Genomic DNA, 17,589 nt, shown 5'->3' on the forward strand with positions numbered 1-17,589 from the left:
CAGGAACTGGGCTTGGCTAGTCTAGTGAAGAGAAGGACCAGGGGAGACACGATAGCAGTCTTCCAATATTTGAGGGGCTGCCATGGAGAGGAAGCTGTTTTCCAAAGCACCCAAAAACCAGACAAGGAATAATAGATAGAAACTGAACAAGTAGAGATTCAACCTGGAAATAAGGAGGAATTTTCTGACAGTGAGAACAACCAAGCAATGGAACGGAACAGAAGTTGTGGGAGCTTCACCACTGGAGGCTTTCAAGAAGAGACTGGACTGCCATCGGTCAAAAATGGTGTAGGGTCTCCTGCTTGGGCAGGGGGTTGGATTAGATGACCTGTAAGGTCCCTTCCAACTCTGTTAATCTAAATATATGAGCTACCCAGAGTAAATCAAAATCAAGTGTTTAATTAATTAATTATCTGATTGGAAAATATAAAAGAGAAAAACTGGGGTATATTGTTGCAAAAACCTTCATTACAATTTGAAGGCTGGAGTAAATTTGAAGTTGTGATGGGAAGAAAGTCAAGTGATTATCATGGCATGGAGAACTACCAGACTCTTTACAGCAGTGGTCACCAACCTTTTGGACCTCAGGGACCACCAAACTCATAATTTTAAATCCCACAGACGACTAATATGAATTTTGACTGATGGTGGCTGCAGGAAAAAAAGTCTGCAGGAAAATTCCCCAACTCGTTTTCCTACCAATCAATCATTCTTTATTTGGGATTGCAGGATAGCATCTCTAGCTCCATTCTCGGGGGGTGGGGGTGGGGAGATAGATAGATAGATAGATAGATAGATAGATAGATAGATAGATAGATAGATAGATAAGATAGATAGATAGATAGATAGATAGATAGATAGATAGATAGATAGATAGATAGAGATAGATGAAAGAGAGAGACAGACAGACAGACAGACAGACAGACAGACAGACTTTTGGCTTCATGCAAGGAACGCAACAGAAGCAGCAGAAGTCTTTCTTTCTCTCCCCCAAACTCCGCCAGAAAGGAGTCTTTTCCAGAGCAGCCTCTTGGAGCAGGATACGTTGCAGGGTCCCTAAGACTCATTTCTGGTGGAGTTTGGGGGAAGGAAAGAAAGACTTTTGCTGCTTTCCTTGCGTGCAGCCAAAAGCAGAAGAAGAAAGAAGTGGAAAGAAGCAGCCCAGTGGCCAGGCCAGGCATGTGGGGTGAGTGGGCCAAGCTCCCCCCCTCCACCCTTTCCTCCCTCCCCTCACTACCTCATGTTGTTCACAATGCAAGCAACGCAAGCCTTGTGTTCCTGCAGGCCATGTGGATGGTACAGCCTTGTGTCCTGCACAGCCTGGATTAATTGCTTTGGGGGTGACATTTCTGTGTGGACCACAAAAATTTTCTCGTGAACCACCAGTGGCTCCCGGCCCACTGTTTGGCGACCACTGCTTTACAGGACTACTGAAACAAATAATCTAAAGATCTGGAAGAGAAGTCCATCAGATTCACTTTATGAATGGGTAGATCCTGTTAAATTGGCAATGCAAACCTTAAAATGGTTGACCTTGTGATTCCAGCGGAAATGAACAGGATCTTATCGCTTAACCCAACCACTCTCCCCCATAACCTTCCTAGTTGGTGGAGGCCTCCTGAGAGATGCTATGTGGTTAGTTGCATGCAGTAGTAAATTAATCCCTGAGAAAGAAAGTTCTCAAGAAATCATTACTGGAGCCAAACCTTCTGGCCATTTTTATTTTTATTTTAGTCAAGGCCATTGAGAAGGTGATCATCCTGTTGAAAAGGATTCTGTAGCAGAATGGGAAAACTCGCTGCAGCCAATTAACTACCGACAACTCATTGCAGGAAAACATTATGTCCCTCCTTTGTCATCCTTTCTTTAATGATTCTATTCCAATTTTTTTAAAATTTTAGTGTAACTCTTGTTCTATGGTGAGTTGTCCCATGGCAAGTTGGCTGCAGTGAGTTGTCCCATGGCGAGTTGTCGTAGACACTTCCAGAGAGCCCTGGTACACATGGATCATTTGGATTCATTGTAGTCAGGGTTCAGCCTAGTACACCCTCTTTTCTTCCTTTCATCATCCTTTGAAAATCCAAGAGAAATTTGGATCTCTATTCAGTTGGAACTAAATACCAGAGAGCAATAGCACTTAAACTTATATACCGCTTCACAGTGCTTTCCAGCCCTCTCTAAGCGGTTTACAGAATCAGCCTATTGCCCCCAACAATCTGGGTCCTCATTTTACTGACTTGGGAAGGATGGAAGGCTGAATCAACCTCCAGCCAGCCAAGATCGAACAACTGGCAGTGAGGAGTTTAACAAACTCAGAAAGAACCTACGAAAGATTCCATGGATGAAAATCCTAAAGAGGAAAACAACTCAAGAAGCGTGAGAAATTCTGAAAAATGCAATCATAGAAGTCCAGTCCAGCACAATACCATTGATAAAGAAAGACAAGAAATCCAAGAAGAAACCAGCATGGCTCCACAAAGATCTCTGTGACAAACTGAAAGCCAGCAAGGATAAGTACCAAAAAAAATGGAAAGAGGGACACTTAACTAAGGCTAATTATCAGCAGATAGCCAGAATGTACAAAGACGAAGGTCAGGAAAGCAAAGGCTCAGAATGAACAAAGATTTGCAACAAAGGTCAGATAATCAGTTTCTTTCAACTGCATTCTAACCAGTGGTGGGATTCAATTTTTTTTACTGCTGGTTTTGTGGACATGGCTAGATGGGCGTGGTTAGGTGGGCATGACCAGGTGGTTATGTGACTGAGTGGGCGTGGCTATGTGGTGTTTTTTCCCCTTTTGCAGCAACCCCCCTGCACGCTGTTTTTTGTCTACTGGGCCTCAGGGAAGCCTCCTGGATACTGAAAAAAGAAGCATTTTGAAGCCTTCCAAGGTAAGTACAACAGCGAGGGGTGATCAGCTGTGCCACGTGATTTAGATTACTTAGAAAGCAATAAATCCAATGATTTCCTGCTTTTGAGCTAATCTAAATCACGCAGCACAGCTGATCGTTGGAAATATCCGTTCGGCCGAACCGGTAGCATTTTTTTACTACCTGTTCAGCCGAACTGGTTGCATTTTTTACTATTGGTTTGACTGAACCAGGCTGAACCGGTAAAATACCACCACTGATTCTAACCACTGGGGCTACCATGGCTCTTCACCATGGCACCACCACTGCTACCCATAGATAGACTTAGTTATCATTTGATTTAGCCTTGTAGTCAAGAATGGATTATTTGGTTTGATTATTTGTTTATTTTAAAATGAATGCAAGGTCAAATGCAAAAGAAACAAATGAACAAAGCATATTGACTTGTACATTATCAACTGAAACGAGAAGAAAACCTGAGCACTTAATTAAAGTCTACTTATTTTAATTTTTGTTGTTGTTCAGCAGTAATAAAAATATTTTCTCATGCATTTTTCAAGGAAGATTAAAAAAAACCCTCAAATGAACCCGTTTCAAACACAAACTGTGCTCCTTAAGTATGATGTAATTTATATAACGAAATAAATCTACTCTGTTAAAATATTTAGTAGAACTTAGAATAATGAGTGCAGATAGGTTTAGTTTAATTAGTTTACTGAAATGGAGTTCTTTTAGTGGTTAAGTGTGATATATTGGCTTTTGTCACCTGGAATTAAAAAAAAAAGCTAATTAGTCCTCACTCAAATATATTGTTCTCCTTGAAACAAGTGAAACATAATATTTTATTCTCAATTACTATGCTAACCCATTCCATCATTTGCACAAAAAGCTTGGCATGTTCATAAATGGCTATCAAACATTGCATTTCTTTCAGTGTATTGGGTGAAAATTTGAGAGTTTCTCACAATTCCAGTTATTCGGTATGACTCAATATTTCTTAGTGTAAGCATTGGACCTTTTTACCTTCAATGGAAAAGAATAAACTTCTGAAAACCAGGTGGTTCAAAAGGAATCCTTTACTGAAAGGGATTTTATCTCAACACTAGGCAAAGCAGAGTCTAAGATATCCCCAGGCATACAGTCATAGATAAAGGAAGTCAGAACCCGCTCCCCTTATTTAGATGTGGATTTAGTCAAACAAAGAAACAACGTGTAAATCTCCCCCTCCCCTTCTCTGGGAACGTATCTTAGCAGAGTTCCCAGGAGAGTCTTCCAGAGTTGGAACTCTTATGGTTCCTTCTCATCTTGTTATTTCTTCAAGAGGTGCCAAGATCCTGGACATCTGGCTCCACTCCTCCAGTTGCATATCATATGCAAGTTATATAGGATCAATATAGGATTTAATACATTCAGGTTACATCAAGGTTACTTGGACCAACCCTCCCTTCTTTTTCCGTTGAAGAATGGCAGATACATGGATCTGACACTTAGGCCAGTTTTATCCCCTGGGAGCTCAGGAAAAACGATGTTAATGATACTTATTAGTAGACACAATTCTGGGAAGGAACCTTGTCAATCGCTCTGGAACAACTGAAGACAGGCTGAAGTCCATTCCAGTTTCCTAAGACAATCTTTAAAACTCTTCCCATAATTCTTTTCTCTAATATTTCCTTCATTAATCTGACATTTCTCTCTAGGTGTGACACATTTGAAGATTTATTTTAATCTCCCTCTTTCTTCATAGACTGTACATACATACATAATGTACAGACATACATACAGGTAATCTTTGACTTCTGACTGCAACATTTTCATGCTAAACGAGAAAAAATGTGAGTTTTGCCCCATTTCATTGCCTGTCTTGCTGCGGTTGTTGTGTGAATCACTGTGGTTGTTAATAACAGGGTTGTGAAGTGAATCAGACTTCCCCATTGACTCTGCTTGTCAGAAGGTGGTGAAAGGGGATCACAAGACCATGGAATATGGTGATTATCATAAATATAAGCCCGGTGTCCGAATTTTGATCACATGATCATGGGGATGCTGCAATGGTTGTAAGTATGAAAAAACAGTCATAAGTCATTCTTTTTAATGTTATTGTATCTTCAAATGTCACTAAACAAATTAGAGTAGACTAGACTAGACTAAACTAGAGTAGAGTAGAGTAGACTAGACTAAACTAGAGTAGAGTAGAGTAGACTAGACTAAACTAGAGGAGAGGAGACTAGACTAAACTAGAGTAGAGGAGACTAAACTAGAGTTGAGTAGACTAGGCTAGACTAAACTTGAGTAGAATAGAGGACTAGACTAGAGTAGAGAAGAGTAGACTAGACTAAACTAGAGTAGAGTAGACTAGGTAGACTAAACTAGAGTAGACTAAACTAAACTAGAGTAGACAAGACTAGATAGACAACTAGAGTAGAGTAGAGTAGACTAGGCTAGGCTAGAATAGATTAGACTAGTGTAGAGTAGACTAGACTACACTAGACTAAGTAGACTAAACTAGAGTAGAGTAGAGTAAATTAAACTAGAGTAGAGTAAACTAGACTAGAGCTGGAAGGGACCTTGGAGGTCTTCTAGTCCATCCCCCTGCTCAAGCAGGAGAATCTATACCATTTCAGACAAGTGACTGTCCAGTCTCTTCTTAAAAACCTCCTGTGATGGAGCACCCACATTTTCTGAAGGAAAAGCTGTTCCACTGGTTAATTGTCCTTACTATTAGGGAGCTTCTCCTTAATTCCTGGTTGCTTCTCTCTTTGATTAATTTCCAACCATTGTTTCTGTGCATGAAAAGCAACAAATAATAATCATCACAATGATTCCAAAAAGAGATGGAATTCTTGGTGGAATTCTGAACTTCATGGTCAAATACGAATAGAGCCTTCTTGCTTCACTTCTCATTCACACGTAGAATGTTAACTTCAAATAAATCCTTTTTAGTTTTGGGAGTGTGGCTCAGGCTGATTTAATTGGAGTAATTGCTGGAATCCTGACTCATTCATTCATTCATTCATTCATTCATTCATTCATTCATTCATTCATGAAAGTTTTCTTCACAATGATGGCCTGTTGGCCAAGGACATAAAAGGAGAAAAATCTTGTGAGTCTCCAGGTTTGCTAGGAGAAGCAGTATCCTGTGGAATCCAGTTTGTATTACAATTTGCCAGATAGCACTAAGCCTCAGGTGTGTGTTGTTGCTTTAAAAATACTACTTCTTATCAGTTTTTAAGAAGTGTGAAATCCTTCACTGCTTAATATTGCAGCTAAGGGGCAGGAAAAAAAATGAAATATTTGGTCTCTCAGTTTGGGATTTAGAAAGCAATTGGGAGGTAGATTGGGTATTTTCCTTCTTCGATATACAGTTTTCGCTCTAAGGATGGTGAGACAGTCTACCAACGTTTTCCACATGTCTATAAATATTTGTGTAGATTTCATACATTATTGCTGTTATCATAGCTATGAATCACCATGTATTAATCCCTTCCTTAATGATCAAGAGAGTTTTGAAATATGTACTAAAGTGCACCGTGGCATTTAAAAAAAAATGCAAATATAATATTAAAGTAGTTAAAAAGTTTTGCGTTAATGGATCAGTTCACTCGATGTTCCTTCCGTGATTCCATTTTGTTTGATTGACTTATTATTCTAGGAATTGCATTCAGTGGGGAGGGAGAGAAAGGAACCTGCCAGAAGTTTAGTATATTGACTTGAAAGCAGTGGTGGGATTCAAAAAGTTTTACTACCGGTTCTGTGGGCGTGACTTGGTGGGCGTGACTTGGTAGGTGTGGCAGGGGAAGGATACTGTAAAATCCCCATTCCCTCCCCAACCCACTAACCTGCTTTCCAGCTCCATTCTCCTGTGCAGGTGGCAACAAAAGAAGACCCAGCCAATCAGCTGGGACTCAGGAGGCAGAACTCAATTCCTTCAACTGTTCATCGTAAGGTTTAGCTTCCAGTCCCCTAATCATCTTTATTGCTCTTTTTTGCACTTTTTTATAGTCTCTATATCTTTTTTTATAATATGGTGAACAAAACTGAATGAAGCATTGCAAGTGTGGTCTTACCAAGGTTTCATCTGAAATCCCTCCTAGATCAGGACTAAATCATTCCACTGATTTATTGTTCTGACTGGCAGGAAATTTCTCCTTAATTCTAGGTTGCTTCTCTCCCTGAGTAGTTTCCACCCATTGCTTCTTGGCCTGCCTTCAGGTGCTTTGGAAAATAATTTGACCCCCTCTTCTTTGTGGCAGCCCCTCAAATAATGGAATACTGCTATCATGTCACCCCTGATTCTTTTTCTCTTTAGACTAGCCAAACTCAAATCCTACAACTGTTCTTCATGTTTGTCTCCAGGCCTTTGATCATCTTCTAAGTTGAGACATATACATATACATGTATGGGGTTGTGGGTGTGATTGTGTATCTAATTTTATTATTAAAAAATAAATAAAAATCTATCTGTGAGAAACTCAATCTAGAGAATAGTTAGATTTGAGCTGCATACTATTTTGAGAAGTCACGTTGCAGAACAAATCACAATTGATGCAATCTAAAGACAGGAATATTTGTTGCAAAGTGGGCAAGCAGGTAAAATAAAAACAATTTTTACAAAGCAAAGCACTCCTCTCCTTATTGAATATTCTTTTTTTTTTTTCTGGCTGGAGATTAATGGATGGAACAAGAAGTCATTAAAATGTGAGTGGAACTGCCTTCTCCACCCACACATTCCTGTTAGACTTGTAGTCTTGTTGTGATTCTGTGAATCCTATGGCAGTATGACATGAAACGCAATAAATACATTAGAAAGGCACTTGCCATAAAAATAAAACACAAAAATGGGATTATTTTATGCCTCTGGTAAAAGTCTCATCTTTCTCAGATGAGTTAAAGCATAACATAAAGCAATTAAAGTTGCACCACAACATCTAGAGATGGTAGAAGGTATTTTCGGCCACTTGAAGAGAAACCCCTACAGACATATTTAGGGTTTAATTTCCTGGCAATTCACTGTCCAGTCTCAAAAACAGGAGTTTCTAATCTGACTCTAATCTCAAGAGGAGTGGAAAAATTGAATGATTGGGGGGGAGGGACGGTCTATCTGAGAAAAAGGACATCTTTGTCACAATTTAGGACATGTATCATCTGGAAGAACGTTGATTGGAGATAAACCTCAGAATAGTGTCAGGTATGGTAAGGTAAGACAGGACAGGAGGCAATAGAATAGAAATAGGAACAGAATAGAAAGAATGGAATGGAACAGAATAGAATAAAATAGAATAGCTTTATTTGGCAAAGTGTGATTAGATGCACAAGGAATTTGTCTCAGGTGCAGAAGCTCTCAATGTGCATGCCAAGCAACAGAATAATAATCTTCACAAACAGAGGTGGTATTCAGCAGGTTCTGACCAGTTCTGGAGAACCGGTAGCAGAAATTTTGAGTAGTTCGCAAAATCGGCAAATAGCACCTCTGACTGGAGATTTTACAGTATCTGCCGCGCCCACCAAGCCACACCCACAGAACTGGTAGTAAAAAAAATTGAATCCCACCACTGATCACAATGATTACAAAAAGAGGTGGAATTCTTGGTGGAATTTTGAATTTCATGGCCAAATATGAATAGAGCCTTCTTGCTTCACTTCTCATTTGTTCATTCATTCATTCATTCATGAAAGTTTTCTTCACAATGATGGCCTGTTGGCCAAGGACATAAAAGGAGAGAAATCCTGCAAGTCTCCAGGTTTGCTAGGAGAAAGAGCATCCTGTGGAATCTGGCTTGTATTACAATTTGACAGATAGCGCTAAGCCTCAGGTGTGTGTTGGTTGCTTTAAAAATACTACTTCTTATCAGTTTTTAAGAAGTGTGAAATCCTTCACTGCTTAATATTGCAGCTAAGAGACAGGAAAAGATGGAAGGATTTGGTCACTCAGTCTGGGATTTTGAAAGCAATTGGGAGGTGGATTGGATATTTTCCTTCTTTGATATATAGTTTTCCCTCTAAGGGTGATGAGGCAGTCTACCAACAATTTCCACATGTCTATAAATATTTCTCTATAAATATTTGTAGATTTCATACGTTCATGACTCACCATGTATTAATCCCTTCCTTAACGATCAAGATAGTTTTGAAATATTTACTAAAGTGCACCGTGGCATTTTAAAAAATGCAAAGATAATATTAAAGTAGTTAAAAAGTTTTGCATTAATGGATCAGTTCACTCGATGTCCCTTTCGTAATTCCATTTTGTTTGATTGACTTATTATTCTAGGAATTGCATTCAGTGGGGAGGGAGAGAAAGGAACCTACCAGAAGTTTAGTATATTGACTTGAAAGAAGTGGCGGGATTCAATTTTTTTTACTACTGGTTCTGTGGGCGTGACTTGGTGGGCGTGGCTTGGTGGACGTGGTAGGGGAAGGATACTGCAAAATCTCCATTCTCTCCCCACCCCACTAACCTGCTTTCCAGCTCCATTCTCCTGTGCAGGGCAACAAAAGAAGACCCAGCCAATCAGCTGGGACTTGCGAGGGAAGTAGAGAAGAGATGGGGGTGGGCCAGTCAGCGGAGGTATTTGCCAGTTCTCTGAACTACTCAAAATTTCCGCTACTGGTTCTCCAGGACTCATCAGAACCAGCTGAATACCACCTCTGCTTCAAAGCACACTTTACTATATACATTTCAAAATATAATTAAGATCTATATGTCTATGAATAAACACAAAATAAGATCTTACATAAAGATAAACTATATACAGTGTGGGGATTTGGAATTTGTGCATCTATATATTCCTGGATAGCTATAACACGATCTGTGCATCGGTCAGTCATGCACAGTCCCAGTTGTATTAGAATTTGTAAAGAAAATATCAAATTCTTGAGCTTCAATCAAATCAAGTCTTTATTATGGTCATAGACCAACATAGAATTCTTGAAGGTTCTCTTCGCGTTAAAACTACAATCCTAAGGAAGTCAAGAGGAATTCTGATTTGACATGGATAAATTGCCTTGCACATTCAGCATCAAAAATGATTGTGAACAAGCACTCAGATGGCAGGTTATGGAAGAACATGATTGAATATCAAGGCGGTATTCAGCAGGTTCTGACCAGTTCTGGAGATCCGGTAGCAGAAATTTTGAGTAGTTTGGAGAACCGGCCAATCCCACCTCTGACTGGCCCCGCCACCATCTGTTTGCTGCCTCCCAAGTCCCAGGTGATCAGCTGGGTCTTCTTCAGTTGCCCTGCACTGGAGAACGGAGCTGGAAAGCAGGTTAGTGGGGTGGGGAGGGAATGGTGATTTTGCAGTATCCTTCCCCTCCCACACCCACCAAGCCATGCCCACAGAACTGGCAGTAAATTTTTTTGAATCCCACTACTTTTGGATATGTCTCAATATCAGAAAGTCCTTCTTGGTAGAATGTGAAAATATCACAGAGGAGATTCTAGCCTGGTTTCTTTTTTGTCTAGCCTAGTTTCTTTTTCTTGTTATCCCGAGGTGTGGATTGTTTAATCATCAAGATTTAATAAATGAACCAAAATTATCTTCAAGCAATGCAGAGAGTTTGTATGTTTGTAGGTTATATTAAGAATGCACTAAACCAGGCTGGCTTTCTGACCAGCAACGTCAGTGGGGAAGCCAGATTAACTAAACAACCATGTTACTAATGTTAACGCCAGCGGTGATTCACTTAACGAATGTGGCAAGCAGAGTCATAAAATGGGGCAAAACTCACAACAAATTTCTCACTTAGCAACATAAACGTTAGGCTCTGTTGTGGTCGTAAGTCTTGGACTACCTCTACTCTGCTCTGAAGCTCAAGGCAAAAGTATCTCTATTTCCATCAACTGCAGTAGCAGATTGCAATGCCTTAGTTAATTCTGGTATTTTTCATCCCAGGTGATGGCAGCTATGGCCATCCTGAGCTTGCCACAAAACACCAAACTATGATCAGGCCAGGCCTATATTTTACAACCAATATAATAAATAAACACACTGCAGCATTGACTTTATTTCGAGGAAAGCTGAGCTGGATTTCCTCCCTGCTTGTAGTAGTTTGGCTTTTGATTCAGTCGCCGTGATATTTGCAGAGATTCTATTACTTCCATATAATTTTCTGCCTACCCTATTCCAGAACATCACCTGCCAGAATGCAGGCTCACAGAACGAATGGTTTTCTCTCCAATAGACAATTTTAAGCGTGCTTCTGCCAAAAGTACCATCTAAATGCAAGTTTCCCACACTGTCAGTTTCACAGTTTTCTCTCTTTAGTCCTCCTTATGACCTTTTGGTGAACTGTAAGTTGAGTTTCACTTTATAGGCTCAGGAAAAGAAAGAAAAAAGAAATTCCCTACTATGCAAAACAGTTTTTTAAAAAAGTAAGAAGGATTCAATTTCATTCATTGCTTAGTTTTTAAATTGAAGGGAGGGCACTTCTCCCTCCCCTCTTTAATTTTCACACAGATGCATTGTCTCTTTCTCTAGCTTGTCTTTTCTTGACTTACGTTGCAGTGTCTTACACAGTGTGTTAAGTTTACAATCCATAATGTTCACTGGTGTAGAATTGATTTATTTGGAAGCATTCTGATATTATGTGCTAGCTAGATCCTTCAAAACTCTTCCCAACAATGCTTCTCATATCACAACAAATCTCTCTCTCTCTCTCTCTCTCTCACACACACACACACACACACACACACACAGTCCCCTTTGACAGCTGGTGACTTTTTTTTCAATCAGTATGGCAAACTTGGCAAGGTTTAGAATTGAGGACTTCACTTTCCAGAATTCCCCAGCCAATTTCAAATCTGGGAGTTGAAAGACTTGAAGTTGCCAGGTTTGGAGTCCGCTGGTCTACACTAAAACACTATTTGAAAATATATATATATATAAATGATCCTACAGGATCATTTTGCTTCCTGCTTTCTATGTCTTGCACATTGTCATGCCCCTGGTGGAGACTGACTCTGAGGGAGAGGAAGAACAGCTGACAGGGAGTGGAAATGTGGCTCCAGAGGTTGTGGAGGAGGCTGGGGAAGGGCAGAGGCTGGGGAAGGGCAGTCAGAGGAGGACCCAGGCTCATCCCCTCTCCATCCTAGGGCATGCAGGGAGGAGAGGATAAAGGAGAGACGTGGTCTACTCGGGAGGAGAGGGCCTTGATCCTCTTCATGGGCTGCAGCTGTGCCAACTGGATAAGAGGATGGACATGCGTAGGGGTGAGTGCTGGAAACAAAGCATGGAAATATCTCTAGTTTATAGTTCCTCTCTGAGTTTGGTGTCCTTCCCAGTGTGTGTTCTGATATCTGTGGACGTCTTCAAGCCCTTATCTTGCCTGGTTTGTGTTGTTTTTTAACTCTTTATAATTTAAACTGCATTTCCTCCTTCTTGTAACTGCTTGTGTGGGAGTTTTTTGTCTCCAGTCAAGAATATTTGGTGCTTGGAAGCAAAGTGAAGGAATAAAAGGGGCTTCACCTGTTTGTTGTGACTGTGTTTGTTTTGTATCCCACCCTGGGTCAATAAACACATTGTGAACAAAGCAAATACTAATTTCCATTACAGGATGTTCTAAAAATCAAAGAACCAAAGTGTTATTGTTGTAAACATGTTTTTTAAAAAGTAAGCTTACATTGGAGATTGGGTAGAGGGTATACTGTTCCCATGAAACACAAAGACAGACTAAAGAAAAATCCACTCGGAGTCAAAAAAAAAAAAAAAGAAAAGAGAGAGAGAGAAAGCAAACCTGCATCCAGGTTGCAAATTATTTCACCAGGATGTGGCTGAATGCAGAAAAAGAATAAACACAGAACCAAGAAAGAGTAGCACAAAAAAAAAAAAAAAGAAAAAAAAAAGCGTTTTCGTGAAGGAAGCAGAAGGCAGCCATTGTCCTGAACATCAACTCAGCACTGATCAGGAATCTCGTATCACATACCTTCTCCCCATATTTCTTTCGATGCCCAATCTGTGACACAGTCATCCATCATGGATGATGATCAAATTAGCACCCTGCCATCTGCTACATGACATTTCCAAGTTTCTGTAGGGAACTGTCTATCACTCCACTGGACCTACTGGTTTTTGTCCCTAACCAGATTGGATGTAATTGAGAAACTTTTGGACTGAGTAAGGAAGAACCAAACATGCTTGAAATAGCTGAGCTTTAGAAGATTCAGTTAGAAAGAATCATTCGATCCCTCAGCCAAGCAGAATTGATTCCTCCAAGTCCAAAGGTTGGAACAATTGGAAGTATCCTGTTACTCGATTGGGACATGTATCTTCTATATCCAACATGAAAACGTACCTTTTTCTCCCCAAAATCAAATTGGATTGGGGTGACTTTGCAAACCCCTAACCAGATTGCATGATGACCATGGAAAAATAAATGCTATCTGGGTGTTAATTAGAGAACAAAACACCATTTTTGTTCTATCTCCTTTCTGGATGGAACTTTAAAGCTACCTAATTCCAAATGACTTATTTCTGCAATTGAAGCCACTTCTTAAATGTCTAGCTATAATAACATCAAAATAACACATATGTTCGGAGAGATACTGATTTACTGTCTAGTAATTCGATCAGAGCCACCAACATGTAACCCAACCGCTCTGATCTATTTAATATGAAAGCAGTTTTCCCTAAACAGTTGGCAACTGTGGCAAATCGAGAGCAAAAGGATTTTTAATTTGGCTTGGATTAAAAACTGTTAATGATTCTGACTGAGACCAAAGCACAGCAGTCAAACTGCACTGGGCTTCCCTCTCTTTCAACAATTATGCCATGGAAGCCTCACTGCTTTGCAAAATGAAAAAAAAGCAATTGTGTTATCAGTGGCATGCAAAGTGGCACCACAGTTCTCTTTTCTATCCCGCTTTAATAGTGGGCACGTGTGCTTGTGTAGACAGATACAATCTCTTTTGTGTGTTGTTTTATCAGCAGGAAGGACAGCACACAGAACAGAATTGCAGGGCTCTTCTGTTGCCAAAGTATACACAATAACATCAGTTATACAGCTGTATACAAGGAAAGTAGGGCACACAGATTAAATAGCCACAAAGTTGAAACAAAATGTGTCTAGTCCAGTTCTGTGATTCATTACAACTTCACTAGGAAAACCAGAATTCACAAGAATGAAATCCAGAGCAAGGAAATTTTGAGAAATGGGGGACGGACCAAAGCTGGCACATATTGGCTGTCAGCCAAAATTCAAGATGCAATCTTTAAAATCCTGAGCAATGAGAATAAAGGGTCATTGACCATTTCTTGGGGACCAAAAAGTGTATGGTGTTGTTCCTTATTTGCACCCAGTTCACTGGGAAGGTAATGTTCACTGGCACCATTTTTTAACATATGACAAAAATCATATTTATTTATTTATTTCTGTTTTTTTTACCCATGCTGACTCAGACAGCACTCTCCAATTCGTCTGCTGCACTTTCATTTCATGGCGGGGGAATATCCCCACTCCAAATGCTGACTTCCTTCTACTTGCTTGTCCTTTTAAGTTTAACAAGTTCACAATTCTGTCCCTTTCTCCTTCCAGCCCAACTTACAGGAGGATGAGAAAGAGGAGGAAGGGAAGGGGAAGGCAAAGGGAAGGTGACAAAGAGGGAGAGGGAAAGGAGAGGAGGGAGGGAGGAGGGGAATGGAGGGGAGGAAGGAAGTAAATTGAGATGATATAGGAAGGAGGGAGGATGGAAATGGAGGAAGGCAGGAAAAAAGGGAGGAAATTGAGATACAGGAGGGAGGGAGGATGAAAATGGAGGAAGTAAGTAAGTAAGTAAGTAAGTTAGGAAGGAAGGAAGGAAGGAAGGAAGGAAGGAAGGAAGGAAGGAAGGAAGGAAGGAAGGAAGGAAGGAAAGAAGATTGTTTACATTTTATTTGAATGAAAGGCCACATTAGGAAAGATGAGGTGATGCAATCAGGAACAGTGCCCTAAAGATTTTTTTTTTTTTTTTTGGGGGGGGGAGCTTACCTCTCTCACTCCATTTTTTTTTCTTCATTTTTTCACCCCCCCTCTATTAAGATGGCCTTAAGTGGATGGATGCAAAATGAACACCAATATGGAATTCCTAATAAAGTTTGCTTTTCACATTGGACACTGCAAGATTTCAGCTCTGTTTCAGAATTGGAAAGACCCAGCTAGCTTTCCAGTTCAAATCCCATAATTGAATGAGGGAGCTCTTTTCACTCCCCCAAGTCCCAGGCCTGTCTGAAGCGAAGGCCAGTTGATTCTCTAGGCTGCCTTTTGTGGATCTTTTCCATAAGCTTTCAAAACTGAATTGTTTCAGAAAGGGCACAGAGGATGGAAGAATATTTTTTTTTTAAATTGCTTTTATTAGTCAACTTGATTTCATGTTGCAATTCTTAATTTGTGACATTTTTAACCTGTTTTTTATTGTACTGTTCACATCGCCACTCAGAGTACAGTATATAGTGGTAGGTATAAATCAACTCAAATCACTGCATAAGATTCTCCAGCTTGCTTTGCATTTTTTTAAAAAAATCCTGCATCTTGAACTACCCATTTGCCAATCTTTTAACCACACCTAACATCTTCTCTGCAACCAATTCTCTGCCTAGTTTCTCAATAAATAAATGAATAAATGAATAAATAAATAAATAAATAAACAAACAAACAAACAAACAAACAAACAAACAAACAACCTATCTATTCTAAGTGAGTCAGGGGGAAACCAGAGACTATAAGTAGCTCTAAAACCTGGTGGTTATTAATACGGAAGGGTTCCAATGACCTTCCCAGGACCACTGGATGGTAGTACATTAAGTGAATTAACTTCGGGGATTAGCTTTTATTCAGGTAGGGGCTTTCCTGAGAGCAGAGGGATGCAACCTTGGAGGGCATGAAAACATATTACCAAGGCTTTGGAAAACAGGCTGTGGCAGTTTCATCAAATGGCTGCCTTGGGCTGGGGAAGAGGTCTTGCCTGCTCCCAAGCTAGCTGCCAGGGAAAGTATGATCAATCATAGAAAATCCATTTAACCAGAAGACAAATCGGTTGCTCCCTGAAACCTTTTTAAATCCCCAGGGTACTTTCTGTTATCCCAGCCTACATAGTGTGTGTGTGTGTGTGTGTGTGTGTGTGTGTGTGTATCCATCCATCACCATGGGCATGTGAACATAACAGGCTGAAGTTAGGTAGAATGGGGAAGTGGTTTTGGAAATTACATCTACATACACATGAGCCACTTTGGTTTAGTAGTGAAGATGCTGGACTAGGAAATAGGAGATGTCAATTCGAGTCCTACACAAAGCCACCTGGATGGTCTTGGACCAGTCACTGGCTCTCAGCCTTGGAAGGAGGCAATGGCAAAGTACCTCTGAAAAGCTTTAACTGAGCGGTCGGACAAGAAGACCCAAACTCATTGTTCACCTCGCATTGCAATTAACAAGGACATACATTCAGTGACGCAGCTAATAAGATTGTTGGCCGAGCAGGTACAAAGATATCCAGGGAAATGATTGAAGCCTGGGAAATGGGCCCCTTGTCAGTCAACAGGAGTGCTGATTCACCACCAGCTTAGTAAGTACTTAGAAACCATTAGGACTTGGCAACACAAAGAAACAACAATCAATAGCTGGCCATCAACTCCCCAATCAACCAATAAGAAGGCACCACCTAAATATGAAGCATAGAATAGCCCAAAGCACACATTCTGTTAGAGAGAAGTTTCCTGAGGATGGGCTCCAGCATGAAAGCTAGGAAGAGTAAACCTTTGGTCTCGTTGTTCTGACCAAGGCTTCTCGAGACACCAACAAACACTAATAAAACCCAAAACTCTTTTATTTTAGTTCAATGGCGGTTAATTATCATGATTCACAGCCTGGAATGAGCCTTAACTGGTTATCATTAGTCCCAGGGACGTCTGCCAAAGTTCTTCGAGAGACGTCTGATAAGAAGGCATCTTAGCTGACTTGAAGTGTTGCCAATGACTAAAGTCCCAATTAGTCTTTCCAAACCAAATGGAGAACAAATTCACCACAGAGCTTTCAGAGTTCAAATCGATCAGAGCGAACGACGTTGCTTCCTGCAAAGGTTTTCCTATCTTTGCACTTCTTCCCTTATACCTTATGGGAGGGCCAATCACCTCCAAGGCTTATTCTCAAGTCGCCCCTTTTGTCTTACTTGCTCTTGCCTTCTGGCAAGAGCACAGGGAACAGGCTCCCCTTGTTCCTCTGCCTCACTGCTGCCAGACTCTGGAGGCTCCGGAGTCAGCACACAACTCCCAGATGGTCCTGGCCCCATTTCTGTATCAGACGCAGACCCTTGTCTGAGTCCTCCCCAGATTCCCAGACTGGTCCCTGTTCTTCTCCACTGTCCAATTCTGCTGCCATCTGCACAGGCTGCTGGTGAACCACAACACCCATTGATCGATCCAGATTGGATTTTGCAACATATATTTTTTTCAGTCAGGAAGCAAAACATCCATTCTTGGATGCACAGCATTGTAATGTCTGGTAATAACAACATGGAACAAAAAAAAAACCCTTTTCAGCTTCACACATTTGCATAGACTCACAACTATGTATATTGGTATGATAAGTAGCCTAGAAGAATTACCACTGGGAGAAAAAAAAAACCCTCCACTAGATTCACATGTACTGGTTCACCCAAATAAAACAAAAGTCACAGGTCTAACAACTTAACCACTAATTCAGAGTGTCACATGATAAAGCACACATCACCCGACTAATTCAGAACACAATGATGT

At 40.5% G+C, this 17,589-nt stretch overlaps 1 protein-coding gene and 1 long non-coding RNA gene across 12 annotated transcripts in view; one reads left to right on the plus strand and one right to left on the minus strand.

Annotated features, from left to right (window-relative positions):
- LOC148129642 (uncharacterized) overlaps positions 1-12,338 on the plus strand; it is a 121,664-nt gene extending 109,326 nt beyond the window's left edge. The window contains exon 2 of the long non-coding RNA XR_015750864.1: positions 11,908-12,338. This is a non-coding gene — a long non-coding RNA (uncharacterized LOC148129642). The remainder of the gene's footprint in view (positions 1-11,907) is intronic.
- The window catches only part of RBFOX1 (RNA binding fox-1 homolog 1), a 1,983,080-nt gene that overhangs the window by 394,565 nt on the left and 1,570,926 nt on the right, over positions 1-17,589 (minus strand). The gene's annotated exons all lie outside the window — the stretch shown is intronic.

This window comes from Notechis scutatus, chromosome 12 (assembly GCF_049901735.1).
Source record: "Notechis scutatus isolate UNSWTSFEM ecotype Mainland chromosome 12, rNotScu1.2, whole genome shotgun sequence".
NCBI lineage: Eukaryota > Metazoa > Chordata > Lepidosauria > Squamata > Elapidae > Notechis > Notechis scutatus.